This window comes from Triticum urartu, chromosome 6A (assembly GCF_056163025.1).
Source record: "Triticum urartu cultivar PI428250 chromosome 6A, HENAU_Tu73, whole genome shotgun sequence".
NCBI classification, from domain to species: Eukaryota; Viridiplantae; Streptophyta; class Magnoliopsida; order Poales; family Poaceae; genus Triticum; species Triticum urartu.
In genome coordinates this window covers 32,329,737-32,348,140 of record NC_141878.1, presented here as the reverse complement: position 1 = coordinate 32,348,140, position 18,404 = coordinate 32,329,737, and the positions used below count along the sequence as shown (strand labels likewise).

General features: G+C 45.5%; 1 pseudogene; it reads right to left on the bottom strand.

Annotated features, from left to right (window-relative positions):
- Nucleotides 1-484: 484 nt before the first annotated feature.
- LOC125516412 (receptor-like protein EIX2) lies at nucleotides 485-2,890 on the bottom strand (annotated as a pseudogene).
- Between the last annotated feature and the right edge of the window lie 15,514 nt (nucleotides 2,891-18,404).

Genomic DNA, 18,404 nt, shown 5'->3' with positions numbered 1-18,404 from the left:
TGGCAAGGAATATGTCTTATATGTTTATTTACTGCTTTTGATGTGCCCATAAAATGTAAGAGTTTGTTCCTTAATTCATACAGCTCCAAAATGGGTTCTTAATTGTTAAGATACATGGATCAATTGGGAAGGATTCTGATATTTACCATATCATTTGACAGCAGCAAAATACATGGATCTTTTTTTACATATTCATAAAATGCATGGATCTTTTTTTACATATTCATCTATCCTATGTTTTGTTCACCTTGCTTACTCTTATTGTAGAGGCCTGACATTATGGACTCATCCGAATGTTTCATATGCAGCTCCCATATACGTTTTGTTTACCATACGAGATGTGGTGCTCTCTGTTTTTTCTTCGGTAATTTCCGTATGCATGAGACGACCTCACATGCTAAATCGTCAACCACTCATGCAACTTCTTACAAACTACACTACGACTTCTACCTAAAATTAGTAATTATTTTGGTTAAATTTATAATTAATCATCAGTAGAGTGATTGCGTTCATTTGTAATCAAGAAAACTCTCATTAGTACTCTTTGGTCAGTTTCTACTTGCACATAAACCCGGTCATACAGCCTGTCACAAAGCAAATACCAAGCAGCCCTCCATCTCCCCTTGAACAAGAAGGTGCAAAAGACCACTCAGAGACCCATCACATATCCAGAACCCGTGGAGAGGAAAAACGAAACCATGTTGCCGCTTGCATATCCCAGGTGCTCTCGAGTAGCTGGAACTAGCTAGGGCTGTGAACAGTTCCACAAGAGAGGAGGACCGCAGAGGCCAGGGTTGCCTATATAAATAGATGCTGGATCTTCAAGTGTTTGCAGCTGATTTCCAATTGGTATCTTTCCAATCAGATTGTTGTAGGACAGGTTCAGGTGACTCAATGATGTGAGAGTCGATAAGCTTGAAGGGATTTCACCAGACAAATCATTGTGTGATAGGTCAAGTGACTCCACTTGAATTAAGGTGCCAATATTCTCAGGAATTTTTCTACTGAAGTTGTTCCATGATAAGTTCAGGTTCTTCAATGCTACAAGAGCACTGATTTCTTCAGGAATCTCGCCAGCAAGACTATTATTGGATAAATCAAGATTCACCATATATATGATTTCTCCTGTATATAGTCTTTCTTGACCTTTCGTGAGTACCGTGAACTTCTCAGCATAGTCAAATAATACATCTCCAACAAATATGAATTCAGAACTGAAGGCAGCCTGAAGATTATCAGAGTTGTCTCTTGTTTGTGTCATGCCTGTGAAATTAACGATAGATCTCGGTATGCTCCCTGATATATTGTTGTAGGCAAGGTCCAAATATTGAAGATTAACAAGCTTCATAAGCTCGACTAGAATGTGGCCATAAAACATATTCAATCTCAGTCGTAAGAATGACAGAGACGGTAACTTCTCCCCAATCCATGTTGGTAAAGCTCCAGAGAATTGATTTTCTCCGAGATCAAGAAAGATGAGTTGTCGACATTTCTGCAGAAATGAAGGAAATTCACCCGAGAGGCTGTTGTTTCTTAAGCTTATGTTAATGATACTAAGGCTTGTCATGCTTGTGTTGGATTCATTGACTATGCAATCAATAATTGTCCCATTGAGATTATTGCTTGATAGATCTAACAATTGCAATGATGGCAACTTACACAAAGAAGATGGAATGGCACCAGAGATCATGTTTTTATATAGAATAAGTGTTCTAAGCCCGGGCGCTCCAAAGTCTAAAGGTAGTGGCCCAACTAAATTATTCCAACTGAGATCTATGTCGGTTAGATTGAACAAAAGCTTAGGCATTGGACCACCAAACTGGTTAGAACTGAAATCCATTTCTTCCACACTCATAAATTCCATTGTTGATGGGAGGACTCCTTTAATCTGATTATTTCGGATATTGAGGAAGCTGCTATCCAAAACCAATCCGGTACCATGTCATTGATGCTTGTGTTTGATATATCTAGACTCACTACTTGTGTTTGCCATTGAAGCCATGCTGGAAATTTAGGCCCTAACTGGCAGGATCCAAGGTGTATTGTTAACAGACTGAAAGGAGGAACCCAAGTTGGACTAACTGTGATGGCTATGGAGTTGTCTGACAATTCCAACTCCTCTAACATATCTAGACGTGATAAATGGCCCTCGTGTATGAGCCCGTCCAGGTTGTTAACACTGTTATCATATCTAGACGTGATAATAGTGGGCAGAGCAGAGCCGGCCGCGGGCCATGTCGGAGTGAGCAGAGCAGGCTACCGAAGGCCAGGAATGAGGGACGGACAGTAGGAACCTGCGTCTGCGTGCGAATCTAGTGGGCTGGCTGTGCCCTGTCGTTCTGAACTCCTCTACACTTGCTCTAAAAAAAAGCCGATCATTATCTCTATTATTAACCTTGCTCTAAACTGCTAAGAACAAGGAGCAAAGGGCAGACTGTTCGGCCCTGAAAAACCATACCATTAGGCAAGGAGCAAAGGGCCTCACTATCGGAGGTTCAAGTCAAGGGCGTCAGATTTTTATTAAATAGCTAACCCGAAACCAAATATATTTTGCTACCGAATTAATAAAGGTTTCTAAAATTCAATACAAAAGGCATGGCAGCACATGCGAAATCGCACATTGGAGAATTATAGTGATCGCCACAAAGAACAGGACAACAACCTTGCGGAAACAATCTTGCTCCTTTGCACAAGGCAGGAGGCAGAGTGTGGATGCTACCCTAGCTAGGCAGTGGTGGGGGGACGAGTCGTGCAACAGTGGGTGATTTGTTTCTTCCGATTAATGGTTCATAAGGAAGCAACAATCACTACCGGAAAAGGGTCCTACCCGGACGGCCAAAACAATGCCGACGGCCGCCGTCGGCCTACTTGGAGCTATGCTGACAGCCATGTCCTGGCCGTCGGGCTACCCGAGCTAAGCCGACGGCACCCGTCGGCACAAAATGGCCGTCGGCCTAGCTGCGAACACGCCGACAGCAGCCGTCGGCATAGCAGTGGGCCCGGCGACCCCGCCCGTGACAGCGGCTAACGCCGTCAAATCTATGCCGACGGTCGGGACGGGTGGCCGTCGGCATATCTCTGCATGCCACGTCACCGGTTCGCGGCGCATCGTCCAGCACATATGCCGACGACAGCCGTCGGCATACCCGCCACGTCACCGATCTGCGGCACGCGCCCACCTAAACTCTGCCGTTTCTATGCCGTCAGCATAGTTATTTTATTTTTTATATATGTTTTTATTCTTTTTATGTATTATTATATTAATTCACATGTAGCATATGCTTTTTTATGTATTGTTATATGAATATATATCTAGTTTGTAATTTTTTCCATAGATTATGAATATACATAGTTTGTACTTTTTTCGAGCACGTTAATAATGTGTCGTCATGTTCTTTTGAATATAGGTCCTTATATTAAAATAAAAAAATAGCTATGCCGACAGAAGTTTTGTGGCGGTTGCAAACGCCCGGCACCCGTCTCCGGAGTGTGACCCCCTCACGTCCGTGGTGTGCCCCCTCACGGACGGCGCCGCCGCCGGCACCTGGGTCGAGAAAACTAATGTGTTTTTCAAAGAGATATTCCGTAGTCCAATGAGGATTGTGCCGGAATGCCCGTGTGCCAAATGTAAGAGACGTATGCGCAGAGATAAGAGTGAGATGACTAAGCACCTTCGCACGCATGGATTTATGCCCAACTTTAATATGCCGATAAACTTTGCCCAGCGGGACCGTGGTAGAGAGGAGGTGATACGACAACGTGTCGCTGGTTATGAGGACGATGGGGTTAGAGACATGCTAGATGATGTCTTTGCTGCACAGCCGACACCTCCGTCACATTCAGCGAATGAACCGGAGGAGCTGGAGGAAACCGCAAAGGCCTTCCTGTATATCTTGGCCTCTTCAAAGAAACCTCTTTATGAGGGTGCCAAGCTGTTTGTGCTGGATGCCATCTCGCAACTGATGGCAGACAAGGCTGAGTACGGCTGTAGCCGAGGTTGCTTCGAAGCATTTCTGGGAGTATGGACTAACAGCCTGCCTGAGGACCATGAACTGCCGAAAACCATGTACGCTATGAAGAAAATCATGAAGGCGCTCTCCATGGATTATGAGAAAATACATGTTTGTCCAAAGAATTGCCTTTTGCTTAGGCATGAGTATGCGGATGCCAACTACTGTAGGAAGTGCGGTTCCTCTCGGTATATTGAGGTGGTCGATGAGCATGGTCAGAAGCAGCAGCTAAAAATCCCTGTGAAGGTTCTTCGGTATCTTGATTTTATAAAAAGACTGCATCGCCTTTTTATCACCGAGGAGTCTGCCAAAATGATGAAGTGACACAAGGAAGGGAAAAGGTACAATCCAAAAAAATTGTACATCCATCAGAAGGTGAAGCATGGAAGTCATTCGATATAGAGTACCCGGAGGAAGCAGCCGAGGCTGGGAATGTCAGAATTGCTATAACAGGTGATGGGTTCAATCCATACGGTATGTCGTCTAATCCAAACAGCTGTTGGCCCGTATTTGTTATTCCGCTCAATCTCCCTCCCGGCGCCATAATGCAACGCAAGACCATGTTTCTGTCGCTTATAATTCTGGGGCCTGAATATCCGGGGAAGAATTTGAGTGTGTTTATGCAGCCGTTGGTGGATGATTTGCACCATTCTAGGTACTTCCTGAGGTTGACATACGACCGACATCTGCAGAAAAATTTCTTGATGAAAGTTTGGCTACAATATTGCATGCATGACTTTCCCGGCTATGCCCTGTTCTGCGGATGGTGTACAAGTGGAAAGATGCCTTGCCCAGTGTGCATGCATGCCTTGATTTTCATTTGGCTGAAGAAGGGTGGAAAGTATGTTGCTTTTGACATGCATCGACAGTTCCTCCCTCCAGACCATCCTGATAGGGAAGACAAGAAGAACTTCACAAAAGGCAAAGTTGTCCATGAAGTAAACGAGATTCCAACGTTTTCTCGTGCGGATGTGCTTGCTCAGCTGAAAGCTCTTAAGCCTGCAGGCGAAGGGAAAGGCAAAGGCAAAGGCAAAGGCGAAGATGAGGGCGAGGGCAAAGGAAAAGGTAAAGGGAAAAATTGTTTTGAAGCTTATGGTGAGACGCACAACTGGACTCACATTACCCCCTTCACGCAGCTTCCCTATTTTAAGAACCTGAAACTTCCATACAACATCGACGTGATGCACACCGAAAAGGATGTCGCAGAGTCCCTTTTTTGCACGATCCTCAACATTCCTGATAAGACAAAGGATAATGTTAATGCTAGAATCGATCAATAGAATATTTGTGATAGACCATGTCTACACATGCAGCCTCCCACAGGCAGTCGAAAATCTTGGTTCAAGCCAGATGTTGACTTCGTACTTAAAAAGGATCATAAGATGGAGGCATTGAAGTGGCTGAAACACGTCGTGAAGTTCACTGATGGTTATGCGTCGAATATAAGTAAGGGGGTCAATCTTTCAATGGGCAAAGTGACCAGGCTCAAGAGTCATGACTATCATGTATGGATTGAGCGGATTATGCCGGTGATGGTTCGGGGCTATGTTCCCGAGCGTGTCTGGCGTGTGCTTGCGGAGTTAAGCCATTTCTTCCGCACACTTTGTGCTAAAGAAGTATGTCCTGACAAGATAAAAGAAATGCATAAGAAGGCGCCGGAGTTGATATGCAAGCTAGAGAAGATCTTCCCGCCAGGCTTCTTTACTCCGATGACACATCTCATTTTGCACCTCGCGAACGAGGTATTGTTGGGGGGCCCTGTGCAAAATCGTTGGCAGTACGGCCCTGAGAGACAGAACAAGCATCTGAGACAGAAATGTGGAAACAAAGCTAATATTGAAGCTTCCATAGCTGAGGCAGTTATCCTAGAGGAGGTGGCAGACCTCAGGACAGCCTACTATCTGGACCATGTTCCCATGTTGCACAATAAGGTGTCTCGATACAATACAGAAGAACCCAAGTATAAACCCAAACTTCCTCTATTCATCGGGTAAGGTGGCAGGGCTGGATGCTCGACACTTTATTCCATGCCACGAGATGAGTGGGAGGATGTCATGTTCTATATCTTGCACAACATCAAGGAAGTTGAGGATGAGTGGATGAGGTAATACCTTTGCACCATTCTTTTAGTCAATTTGTTATGTTCCCTTTTCTTAGTTCTTATACTGCTTTTCTTATTGCAGTCGATTCGTTGATGAAGAGTGGATGGGAATGCTGCCTCCTACTGAAGCGGAGGCACTTGCTCTTCTCCGAAAGGGTGCTGATAGAAGGAAAACTTTCGTTGCGTGGTTCATGGAGAAAGTAATTTCTCACACTTCCCTATTACCTATTTCACCGTACAATTCCAATTAAACTCATGCACCCTATAATTTCAATTAAACTTGTAGGGAAATGATCTGAATGAATCAATGGATGAAGAATTGAGATGGGTTTCCATGGGTTTTGACCCTGTCGTCACGACATGCCAAAAATATGATGTGAATGGGTATCGCTTCCATACAGAGGAGCACCAGAACATTCGGCCTGATCCCAAAACCATAAATATCGGAGTCTTTACCAAAGGAGATAATAAAGTAGATACTACAGAAGGGTAGGAAAAATATACGAGCTTACATTCAAACGTGGCCGCGAACCCCTAAGTCTCACTGTGTTCAAATGCCGATGGTTCGACCCCAAAAAGGGTCTGAGACATACGCCTTCTGTTGGTTTAGTTGAAGTTAAACCATCAACCGTCTATGTTGTAGCTAATCTCTTTATCGCCGCCCAGGCCACACAAGTATATTATCTGCCTTACCCATGCCAGAAAGAGTACCTAAAGGGTTGGGAAGTTGTGTTGAAGGTGTCGTCACATGGTAAGCTACCGGACCCGAACGATGATGATTACTACAACATAAACCCCATGACATACGAGGGAGTGTTCTTTCAAGAGGAACATGATGATGTGGTCCGAAACAACGAGGATGATGACTTGCACTACTAGGAAAAGGGCTATAGATGGAATTGACACTAATGGCGCACCAGACATGTACCGTGGGAGTGGTGCGCCATTAGTAAAAAAAGTTTTTTTTTATTTTTTTTTTCAAAACTACTAATGGCGCACCATGGGAGTGGTGTGCCATTACTAGTTGAACTAGTAATGGCGCACCACCCCCACGGTGCGCCATTAGTAACTTGGCCACCACTTCCACCGAATGCACCCCCCCGGACCGCCTTTTCAGTTTTTTTAAAAAATAAACAAAAATGATGGAAATGTCAAAAAAAAGAAAATAAGTTTCCCATGTGATATGTGGTCTAGTTGTTGTGAAAATTTACAAATATGAATTTCGACTTTATTTGCGAAATCTCTCGACAATTTGTAAAATGGGCATAACTTTTGCGTACGAACTCGGATGAAAAAGTTTTTTATATGAAAAATCATCTACTCGAAAAGTTACATCCGAATTTAATCGGGGAAACCCCATTAAACATTTTCAAAATACTCAAAAACCTAACAGAAAAAAGATACGGGCCTTTTAAGATATGGAGAGGCAAAAAAATTCAAAAAAAAAATCAAACTTACTAATGGCGCACCTACCCATGGTGCGCACCTCCTCTCCGGAGACCTCCTCCTCCTCCTCTCCGGCAAACTCCTCCTCCTCCTCTTCGGTGATGTAGGCGAGCGCCTCTCCGGTGACCTCCTCCTCCTCCTCTCCGGTGAACTCCTCTCCGGCAAAAGAACACGGCAAAAGAACGTACAAGATCCAAAAACAGGAACAAAATTTGAAATAATATCATGCCAAAAAACGAGCAAAAAATGGGCAAAAAAATCACGATCCAGATCCAAATTCAAAATTCAAAAATAGCAATGGCGCACGGTGGGGGTTAGACGGTGCGCCACTACTATTTTCCTGCCTTCAAAATTCAAAAATACTAATGGCGCACCGTGGCCTATACTAATGGCGCACCAGTGGTGCGCCATTAGTATACCAGATACTAATGGCACACCAGTGGTGTGCCATTAGTAAAAAATACTAGTGACGTGATGCTAATGGCGCACCAGTGATGCGCCATTAGTAGGTAAAACTGGTGCGCCATTAGTAGCCCTTTTCCTAGTAGTGTTGGGTTATGTTGACCTGGACCCAAACGACGACGATGCACGGATTAATGGTGAGGCAGTTGTGAATCAAAGAGACATAATTATGCTTGAAAAGTTAAATGAAGACGCTGACGATGAGGAAGAGCCTCCACCTCCGTCAGACAACAAAGAAGATATGCATGATAGTGATGATGAGACCGGTCGACAAATAGATTACAATAGTGATGATTCATATGGGTTCTAGAAAATGTAAGTTCTTTTAATGATAATTACAATAGTATGCTTAGTGTGCTCTTCTGTTATTAATGTTTTTCCTGTATGCTTGTTTATTTGATATCCTTACTAATTGTTTATTCTCTTCTCAATGCAGGTTTGCTAATCATGGGCAAGTCCAGCGGCGCCAGTTTCCTCAGTAAATTCAAAGGACTTACTCGGAGTGGACGAGCCCACAAGGTTCCCTCCCGACTACGCGAGGATGACACCTCATAGGGAGGTGGAGGGGTCGGGGGAGGAGACCCTAGAGGATGAGGGGGTGGGGGGAGAGGCAGCCGGGGCAAAAAACTCCGGGCCGTGTCCGAAATAGGAGGGTCTTATTCGATGCCCTCCTATACTGAGGCACCTTCTGAGTCTGAGGAGGAGGAGTATGTTCCTGATGGCGAGGAGGAGGAGGGTGAGGAGGAGGAGGGCGAGGAGGAGGGTGAGGAGGAGGGCGAGGAGGGTGGAGGGAAGGTTGACCCCGAGTTGTGGGGTGACTTTCCACCGGGTGCTCCGCAGGGGTGGCTGCGTGGTACTGCTGGAGTACCTACACCACCTTCTATCGAGGCGCACAAGTGGCTCATTGAACCCGCGGGGGCAGAGTAAGTGCCTCTCAATCATATTTTCAACACATGACAACATTTTCTTATCACTAGTGCAGAACCGGGCTATAGCACCGGTTCGTAAGGCCCTTTAGTGTCGGTTCGGTAACCGGCACTAAAGTGTGGGGACTAAAGGTCCCCCCTTTAGTACCGGTGCTAAAGGGCAACCACGTGGCACGAGCCAGCTCCGGGGGTAGGGAGCCCTTTAGTACCGGTTGGTGACACCAACCGGTATTAAAAGGTTGGGGGTTTTGGGTTTATGATTTCTTTTTCATTTAATTTTGTGTTTTCCATTTAATTCTTTTTCGTTTGCTGGTATTTTATGATACTGCATATTGTACACATTATGCATATATATAAACAGAATTTCTAGTAGATTCGATCATATATATATATGTATATATATATATAGGGTGGGTCTATTATGATAACACCCCTTAAAACCTTATTATGATAACAATAGCTCTTATTCTGATAACACCATCGAGCTGACCCGTATAGAAACTAACCCCGCAGAACAAACGAACCGAACTGCACCGGACACAAAAAAACCCCACACCCCACCTTATCCTCCCACTCTCCCCACGACCCCTGCCAGCCACCACTCTCCCCGCGCCAGCCCACCTCCCTCCCCACCTTCTCCTATGCGGCGCGCCCCTGCCCTCCCCACCTTCTCCGGCGACGCCGCCCACCACCACCTCCCTCCTCGCGCCGCGCCCCACCTCCCTGCCCACCTTCTATGGCGTGGTGCGCCCCTACCACCTCCCTCCCCCGTCCCCATCCCGGATCCCTCCTCTCATGTCGCCTCTGGATGCGAGCCACCGCCACCAACGGCCAGCGCCCCGTCGGCAATAGGGCCAGCCCTACCACCATCAAACCCCATGGCCTCGCCGCCATCACCCCCAGGGCCGGCCACGCCCCCGCCAAGCAACCACCGGATCCAGGGGGATCCGGTTCCACCTCCCTCGTCCGCCCCCTGCCCCCTGGGTAGCTACCCCCGATGAGCAGGACAACGGCCGGCGTCGGCGGCCCCAACCCCGCCCCACCCTGGCCGCGAATACGACCCCGCCCCGCGACGCCGACCTCGACGGCCTCGGCCTCCCGCGCCGCCCCGCGACGGCCGGCCTCCTAGGCCCCGACCCCTGCGCCGCCCGGCCCCAGCCATGACCGCTGACATCCGCGACCCTCCCTGATCCCCTCCGACAAGTTCCGCTGCCTCCCCTCCCCTCCGACGAGCTCTCCTGCGTCCCCTCGCCTCATGTGAGCTGCGTGGTATGTTATTTGAGAAAAGGCCCAAACCTCAATTCGTTTGGTTGTTGCTACAGTTCACCTTTTTGATTTTTGATAGGGAAAATTAAGCACACAGCAGTTTACTATTCGTGTTCTTGATTCAGTTTGCCATTTTTTTGCAGGAGAGGAAAACATCAAAAATGAGGAAAAAAAGTGTGTTGCGCTCCTGATGCAATTTGACAGCTCACAAGAGCAGTACACAACGCCAACATCATGTTTGAGGAAAGTTCTTTTTTGTTGCAGATTATGGATGAGCATCTGCCGTGCGGTTTCAGTGCGGATGAGGTTCCGAAGCGGTCCACTGATTTTTTTGCTTGCAGTGTAGTGTGGTGAAATTATACTCGTCCTCCTCCTTCATCCTCACCACTTTATACTTAGTCATGCAGTGCACCCCTAAAAGTGGTGCAGTACTCGCAAAATTGTCGTTAGTTTTATACTTAGTCATGCAGTGCACTAGCAAAAAAGTGGTGCTGTACTCGCAAAATTAGTTTGTTTCTCCTCACCGACGACAATGGTGCAGCGCTTTAGTCCAAAACAATGGGAGCACACAACCAACATCTACTCTAGAAAGCAGTACACTTAGGTACTGTGAGCTGTTGTGCAAAACAAAAAAAGGAATTGATTGTATTTGTATTTTGGTTTTGACACCTGTTGAGTAAGCTCCGGCAACCTATTTGTCAATAATGTTAAAAGATAGATGCAGTTTGATGTAAACCCTCATGTGGTTTACTTTGTGAAGAAAAACAGGATAATAAAAACTCCTGAGAAGTTCACATCCCCTTCTAAAAATGCAATTTATTTTATACAAAAAACTATTAAAATCTAATTATTTTTTGAACCAAAAATTCTAAAAATGAACCGATGTAGTTAGCTTGCCCCTACCGTGGAGTTCACTTGCTCATTCCATGTAGTTTGGAGTTTAGCATGCAGTTTGGGCCATGATGTTTGAAGATTTTATGCATAAAAGTTATATGGACTCATTTGAAAATTGTTTACAAAGGAAGTTCATTTCGAATTGTGTTGCGGCTCATTTCCCTCGACCATGTGGTTCGCTTCTTCGCATGTGTACAGCTCGCCAATGTGGAAACCCAAAACTCCAAACAGAAAAAAGAAAGAAGGAAATGAAGTGCAAAGACGTGTTAAATGAAAAATGGTAGAGAAACGACAAAAAAAGTAATGTCGTTCACTTGACCATTTGATGCAGTGCGGTTTTCTAAACTGAAGCAGTGCGGTCGGGTGTCTGATGTTGTTCATCTTGTAAGTGACCATTTGATGCTATGCGGTTTTCTAACCGAAGCAGTGCGGTCGGGTGTCTGATATTGTTCATCTTGTAAGTACGAAAGAATTTTTTTTACTGAAACGACAAATAAACTAATGCGGTTTACTTCTCCATACTTTTGGGGTTCACTTACGCTCGATGTGAAGTCCCGTCCACTTCCTCACATGAGAAAATTTACGTGTAAAATAAAAGAAATCAGGCAGTTCACTTGCCCATCTGAAGACGTGCGGTTTCCTATTTGAAGCAGTGCGTTCTTCTGTCCGATTCAGTACACAAGTCGATTTGGGTGTCGCCAAAAACATAGTTTCCGCATTTTGATAAAATTGAAACTGCTCTTAAACCGTAAGGAATTAGAGAGTGTGTTCTACATGAAAAAGCCGCGTCTCGTCGATATCTTTCCAACGGTGTAGAATTTGGATCATTCCGACCAGTGGTTTGTAAAAATTTCGCGAAAAACGGCCGCTGCCACATGTCGCCCGCCGTACAATTTTTAAAATTAACTTAAAACTGTAAGGAATCTTAAAAACATTTCAACATATGAAAGTTGCACCTCGTCCGTAGCTTTCCAACGGCATATCACATGCCTCGTTTTGACAAACGATTCAAAAACTGAAGCGAAAACAGTACCAAAAATTACAAAAAAATTCAAAAAATAAAATTCCGCGATTTAGTAAATTTGAAACTGCTCTTAAACCGTAACAAATTAGAGAAACAATAGTTATGAAAAAGATGCGCCTCGACGATATCTATCCAACGGTGTATCATTTGCTTCATTCCGACGAGCGGTTTAGAAAAAAACGCGAAAAAACGCTCGCTGCCACTCGTCATGGGACGCACCATTTTCAAAACTGCTCTTAAACCGCGGGGAATCTCGAAAAGTGTTCAACATGCCGAAGTTGCGCCTAATCCGTAGCTTTCCAACGGTATATTACACGCCTCGTTCCGATAAACGGTTAAAAAATTAGAGCAAAAACAGTACCGAAAAAACACTACGCGCAGTTTTTTCCGACGCGAAGTTCACTAGTCTCTGTAATGCAGTGCTCTTGGTAAAGAAAGTGCAGTGCCCTCGCGTTAACTATGCAGTGCGGAAGTGTTATCAGAATAACTATTCTGATAATATTATCAGAATAGACGGACTATATATATATATATATATATATATATATATATATATATATAATCGAATGTCTCACAACCACCATTAATTCACACGTACACACATGTATATATATATATACAATTAGCTAGCTATATACAATTTCTCCTAATTGGTGCCTTCGGAGCCAGTGGCATTAGCCTAATTGGTGCCTTTGGAGCACGATGACAATTGGAAGTGGTTCATGGGGGCGGTAGCGGGTAATAGTATTCTCCGTTCGTATCTATGACCTGGTCGAGCAAAAATCCCGCTATTTCCTCTTGAATTGCTTGTATGCGCTTCGTTGGTAGGAGCTTCTCCCACACCTCTCTGAACTGTTAAGAAAGAGATCAACATGCATGTGTATTAGCTGTGTGACTAGATATCGATAATGGTGTAAAATTGTGAATAGTGTTTCTGACAAACGTACCCAATCCTGTCTTTGAGATCTGCTCCTTTCGGACGTCATCATGCGAATGTTCTCGCAAACGTAGTATCCACACAGATTATTCCCCGGCGCCTGCTTCAGGGCCTTTACGAGAATGGAATTTGATCAGATAATAATTAATCAAGCATGATAATTAAAGAGATGGCAACTAGCTAGCTAGTACTACTTAATTAATTACCTTGGGTCGATACCATTCAGCTTTTGTTTCCATTGGCCTGGAGTGACGTTGATGAACTTTGCCCAATCCCTGCCCGCCGACAAAGAAAATGAATAAAGGGGTTATTAAATAGTTGTTATCAGGAAATGATGAACTAATTAAATAGGCCGAGATATAGTTAATAATGATTGAAATTACCTGTCGACTATCCCCTTCACGATGGTGTAGTCACTTTCTTTCGTAAGTAGTGAGTCCATTACTTCAACTATTCAAGATCCAGTAAAAACTGCATGCACGCACATTTGCATGTCTTAATTAAGCGGGCATATATATGTAAGCAAAAACATGTAGCTAGCTAGTAAGCAGAACCAGAATTTGTAGTACAAGACAGTGTGACTCACAGGAAGTTGTAAGGAAATAGTATATCTTCATTGTATTTGAGGCTCTTGAAGAACTCTAGCATGCTTTCCTCTACACTTGCTCGATAATATGTATCTAATTTCCATGTGTATTCATTAATGGTATTTGGGTCAATGAACCAATGCCATAGCGTGCACCTTTTTTCATTTCATACATCTTCATCCTGCATAATACCACAGAAAAGAATATAGTGAGGATAATTACAGGTAATGATTGATCAAAATAATCACTACAGCTAGCTTGAGACTTAAATTACAGAAAGAAATCACTTACATACAATAGCAACTGACGATAGATTTGTCGAGTGCATCTTGATTGTATAACTGAAATAGTTCTAAATACTCAACGAACACAACTTTCTCATGGAAGTAATGATCCTTCTTGACATTCACCATGAGGGACTCTTGATTGGAAATCTTGGTAATGTTCATGTACCATTGATGCAATTCATACATTCTCGTTGAGAGCTTCTTGACCTCGTCTGGCTCGACCAAAGGTTGGCCCCAGACATATTTCCGTTTTATTTCCTCCTCTCTAAGCGGAGACATGGGCTCGATATCGAGGAGTTGTCCAACAGTGATCTTGAGCATTTCAGCCTGCTCAATATGCTGCTCGGTTATTACCACATCACCCATCTGGGGAACGTTAACGGTTTTCCCACAATAATATTGGGCGCGTGTACTCTCATGTGTTGTTGGCACAACAAGCGGGGGGATTGATTGCGCCGCCTGTTCTCCCAGCTGGGGAACGGTTTTACCGCATTTTTTGCCAGCTGATTTGCTCGAGCTCGAGCTGGCCTCATTCTGTAGACGTGATCGATTTAACTTCCTGAGGTGGCGATCATAGTCTGTGTCAACAGGCTTGGGAGCTGGTGCTCTAGCCATATGAATGAAGTGGTCAATCTTTTACTCAGGCACTTTTTCCGTTGGCGGTGGTGGCGGTTTCCGTGCAAAATGGGCTTCCACATGGGCCTTCACTATGGCTGCGTTTTCCTCCTCGAACTTGTCGTAAGGCCTCTGCGGAAGAGGCGCGAGGCTTGGACCATATTGAAATCGCTTGCCTCCGCCTGTACCTCCCGTACTACCTCAACTTGTACCGCTACGCACCATAGCTGCGGTGGCTCTCTTCCATGATTGCTGAGGCGGCAGAGATGGCTGACGTGGCTGAGTTGGATGACGAGGAGGAGTGGCCTGAAGCTGTGCCGGACTTGGAGGAGGAGTGGCCTGAAGTTGTGCCGGACTTGGAGGAGGAGTGATCTGACGCTGTGTCGGACTTGGAGGAGGAGTGGCCTGAAGCTTTGCCGGACTTGGAGGAGGAGGAGTGGTCTGACGCGTTGGTGGACTTGGAGAAGCGGGAGTCTGCTGACTCGGTGGCGGACTTCGACGAGGAGTCGGCTGACGTGGTGTCGGGGGCCTTGAAAAGATGATGCAATCCTTTCTCCATAGGATGATACAATGTTTGGCCTCTCCCAGTGTGTGCTTCTCGTCACCTCCAGGAATGTCAAGCTCTAGCCCCGAATATTGGTCCACCACCTCATCAACCAAGACACGAGCATAGCCCGCTGGAATCGGGTTGCAATGGAAGGTTCCCTCGGGGGGATTTGTAAAAGCAATGGTGTTCGCCACCTTCATGGATATGTTCTTCATTTTGAAGTGTAGCTCGCAGTTAGTGTTCTCCATGATGTCATCCACGAGGTATCTATCCAGCATTGCGTCGCCCGGGGCGGAACCCACGCTGCTTCTCGGCATGGATGGGATGGTGCTATCCAATGCTGGATCATCCGCTAGCTGCTGCCGCTACTGAGACCCCCTTTGCTGGCTAAGTGAGTCGATCTGCTCCCGCTGCCGCTGGAATTTGACTGCCAAGTCCGCGTGCGCTGATTCTAGGCCTTGAAGGCGTTCATAGTCCTGCTTCCTCTGCTCCTCCTCCATCTTCCTCTTCTTCTCCTCCGCAATCTTCCTTCTCGCACGGCTTCTGTAGTCGTTGTTCCAGTCCGAAAACCCCTCATACCATGAAATAACGCCCTTGCCTCGTGTTCTTCCCGGGTGTTCAGGATTTCCCAGGGCATACGTAAGCTCGTTGTTCTCTCCGTTGGGCTCGAACACCCCCGATCGAGCCTCTTCTATTGCAACAAGTATCTTATCTTCGGCTCCGTTCAGACATGCCTTCTTCGAAACTAGGCCTGTCTTCGGGTCCAACGCCCCCCATGCGCATAGAACCAAGTCCTGCACCTGGGGGGCCAGCTCAATGTAACTGGAGTGACACCTGCATCCTCCATCTCTTTCTTAGACTTATCCCACTTAGGCATTGCCACCGCGTAGCCACCTGGCCCCAGCTTATGGAACTTATCCTTTTTGCGGCATTGGCCTTGTTTATTCTTGACCGTTCCTTAGATAATTCCGATTCCTTGAATTTCACAAAATTGTCCCAATGAGCACTTTGCTTCTCTAGTGTTCCCTTGAATACTGGAGTCTTCCTTCCTCCCTTGACGTACTTGTCCCATACACGTTTCTTGTGGTTGTTGAATGCAACCGTCATCTTCCTAAGAGCAGCGTCCTTGACTTTCTCCACATCTGCATATGTGAAATGATCTGGTAGGGTGAAATGTTCCATGAGAGTTTCCCAAAGCAGAACTTTTTGTCTATCGTCGACAAAAGTAAGATCTAGACGTGGCTTTGCTGGCTCTCTCCATTCTTGAAGGGAGATCGGGAGTTGGTCCTTCACAAGAACTCCGCACTGACGAATGAACTTGTCCGCAATCTTCTTAGGCGCTAATGGTTCGCCATTAGGTTTGATGGCCTCGATATTGTACTTTACGCCCTCCTTCAACTTTTTGTTCGGGCCTCGTACTGTCCTGCTGCCTGAAGATTTGCTCGATTCGGATGGCTGAAAGAAGAAAGATCGATTCGTTAATATATCTTCAAGTCATTTAAAACATGTGATGATCACTAGATGCCTGCTTATATAAATATACCTCGCCGGTCTTTGTTGTTTCAAGATCAACATTTTCTTCGTCATGTTCATAATCATAGTTCATGACTTCATCAATTCGGTCGTCGCGATCGAATATCATATCACCCTCCCCGGTGTTGTTTAGATATTCGGAGCCGTCATAATCTTCTTCATTCTGATCATCATCTGGCCCGTGAGGATGGCGTATGATATTGAATAGGGCCTCTTCTTCCTCTCTGCCGGTATTGTCCGCCATAGCTTTTATTTAACTAATCCAAAAGAAATATAAAAGAATTTAGTATTCAAATTACAATGCATGGATGCAATCAATTAATAAGGAAAAACTGAATCAATCATAGTACATAATAAGCATCATCGAATATAATCTCAAATACATCGTCTCAAATAATAGATATAATCTTGAATACATCGTCTCGAATAATATATATAATCTCGAATAAATCATCTCAAATATTATATATCAAATACATCACTAGCTATCTAGCTAGCTAATAAAGATCGAATACTAGAGAGTAATCTAGGCCACTCGCGGTTCCTGAGGCGCATGCGGTGGACAACCAAAGTGAAGGAACCATCACTGGATCATAGCTCGGGTGATCTCCCCAAAGAACTTGCCAGGTATTGGAGAACCTGATGTCCATAGCAGCCATGTAGCGATGGACGTGCTCGTCCTCCTCCCTGACACGGCGACGTACCACCTCCTGCGGGGCCAGCTCCCTCCGCATCGAAGTGGCCCACGCGAACGCCACCAAAGGAGATCAGGGTCGACGACGGGACCTGGGGCCGGGTTCCTCACCAAGCGTCGCGCCCCTGAAGGTAGCACCTCCCAGTGCCAGCCCGGCGGAGCCCAGTCCCGGACATGGGTCCTCTGAAGCAGGACGTCGTCGCGAACGGGTCGACGGCGAGGATGCGGGCCGGGCATCGTCGACAACAAATACTATATGCCGCAAAAGTAAAGTAACATTTTTTAAATGATGGATTGTGATTTCATATATGCAAATTCTAAATTTTATAACTAAAAATATAATAAACTAAAAAAAACATTGACCATATATAAAACTAACATTTCTAACATTTCTATAACAAAAATTTTCTTTAACATTTCTAATATTTCTATAACATTAATACAGAAAAAACTAACATTTCTATATATAACTAACATTTCTAACATTAATACAGAAAACTAATAACTAAAAACTAACATTTCCATATATAACTAATAACTAAAAACTAACATTTCTAACATTAATATAGAAAACTAAAAACTAACATTTCTATATATATAACTAAAAACTAAAAACAGATCAAAAATTTTGTATGGGTGTGTGTGTATGTGTGTGTGTGTGTGTGTTGTGTGTGTGCAGGGCGACGGTGCGGGGACACGCGGGGACGCCCGTGACGGCGAGCCAAGGCGATCGACGGCGCTGGCGGCGCGCGCGACGACTTCGATTGGAGGGAGGAGAGGGGGGACAGAGGCTCACAACGCGGGTGAGGTCGAGGCGACGGCGACCCGGGCCGGTGCAGGCACGGGGACGCGGGCCGGTGCAAGGACGGGGACGGGCCGGCGACGCGGACGGCGCGATGGGGGCGGCGCGACGAGGACGGGGGCGGCGCGGAGTCGACGGGGACGGCGCGATGGCGGCGGCGACGGCGCGGGACGGGGCGTCGGCGATGAAGCAGAGAGGAAGTGGGATATGAAACTGCAAAATTTCGAAGTGTTTTCTTATATAGGATGGACCTTTAGTACCGGTTGGAGCCAC